Source organism: Desmodus rotundus, chromosome 12 (assembly GCF_022682495.2).
Source record: "Desmodus rotundus isolate HL8 chromosome 12, HLdesRot8A.1, whole genome shotgun sequence".
Taxonomy (NCBI): Eukaryota; Metazoa; Chordata; class Mammalia; order Chiroptera; family Phyllostomidae; genus Desmodus; species Desmodus rotundus.
In genome coordinates, this window is record NC_071398.1 from 51,258,366 (window position 1) to 51,260,361 (window position 1,996).

Consider the following 1,996-nt stretch of genomic DNA (forward strand, 5'->3'; position numbering starts at 1 on the left):
ACACACACCTGCTAGGTTCGAAATGCCCGTAGCCAGAAGAAAGACGTCTCTCAATGCCAGAGATTGGTGAAAAGGAAAGAAATTATTTATTTAAAAGTTACACAAACTTAGAGTAATGACTTAATATCTTCAATAAGATACTAAAGTCCTTTAGAATACCCATAGATGCACACAGTCCTTCCCTCTCCCTGTGCCCAGTCCAGGATACCATATCTCAGGAAAAGAGGTACAAGTCCGAGATTCAGGCTCCCGGCACCATCAGCTGTGTGGCTGCTGCAATCTCCAGTTAATCCAAAGCCATGTGGCACCTTCTCATGGCCCACCAGCAAGTCCTTCCTCCCCTTTTCTTCCCGGCAAAGTCTCTCCTGCTGCCTAAGCTGCGTGGCAAAAAGAAGCACCCCAGAGCCACATGGTCCTCCCTATTCACTCCTTCAGAACTCCGTGGTTCTCCCTTTTCCCCTCAGAACTGCGTGGTCCTCTTCTCCTATGGCTGCTGCGCCTAGGTTTAAATCCCAGTGCCCATCTTCCTTTGCAGCCCATTTCTGATTCCTCCTACAGTCAGTTACACCTGCCAGCATCCCCGTGTTCTTCCAGCTTTACTGGGCTGCCATAGTAAGTCTGGGCAGGTGTGGCCCCATGGCGTGGAGCCAGTCATCTCCAAGCTCTCACGCAGGCCCTGTAACCAGGGGGAGTTGCTTCCCAGTCCCATCTTGGGTGGAATTCGCTCCCATCCCCCTGGCTCAAAGCGTGGCCACAGCTATTTGACACATCCATGAAACGACTTAAAGGTTATAGATATGTTAAATGACCGTGTCAGGGGTTAGGTGCAAAGCTGTTGCTACCCAAAACAGCTCTGGATGGCCCTGTCCCATGTGTCCCATCCTACCTGGGTCAGGCTTGTGGGGGTGAGGACATCCTATATATATTTTTCTAACATTTCCTGGACACCTTGAGTTCTGGACCCCATTACAAATCCCTTCTTGTAGCCCTCCTCTTGGCTGCACCCTGCTTCAATTGTGTGGTTCAAAAGGCTGGCACTCAATCACTGAGCCACACCAGCCAGGCCAATTAAGTATTTTTAACTTTAGGTATACATTGTTTTTGTTTACATAGTGCTATTGCACATTTAATAGGCTACATTATGCATTAAGGAACCAACAAGTGAGTGTGAATAGCTTTGTTGGCATATTTAGTTTCTGGTCTGGAACTTTACATGCAATTTCTGGGCACAATTCCTGTCATTGCATGTCTTTGATGTCCACAACATGTACTTCATTGTTTGCAAAAAGTGTATAATTTAAGTCAGAGGCACCCAATCAAGTCAGTGTGGACTCCAGTCACACAGCTGCTCAGGCAGAGCTCAGACTTCTCGCTGCATCAGACAGATGCGCTGCAGTGTTAGTGTATGTTTTATTACATTAACTTTGCATAGCGGGTCCAACTGAGGCAGGACGGTAGCCATAGGGACTGGCGTAACCTCCCACAACCACCTTCTGCTTGAAGGAGCCACATGCCAGATGGCCTGAATCAAGAAGAGACAGGATGCCTGAAGAAGAAAGGGCACATCTTTCAGAAAGATACGGAAGACTAACTACTTAAAAAAAAAGTGGGAGAGCCTTGCAGGCCTGCCAGAGACTACCTCGCCCAAGAAGTGATGCCCACTGGGGGGCGACAGAGCACATTTAGTGTTCAGAGAATATCCTTGGGGTCGGTAAATGCGCTCCTGGAGTCAGGAGGGGAATACAGCATCCCAGTCTTGGAGTGTAAGAACTACATTCCCCAGAAGGCAGAGAGGCATACCAGGACAATGAGCCAATAAACACTCAGTAAAGGCATTTCCGTTTGGACACTCGAGTAGGACGGGACTCTGGTCAGCAGTGGCGGGCATTTCCTCTCCTGCCTGTGTCTGCTATAGCTAAGTCAGGATCTTGGATCTCAAAATCCAATGGAGAAGGTGGGAAAGTAATGGTCACCACAGCATGTGTGATGCCAGGTG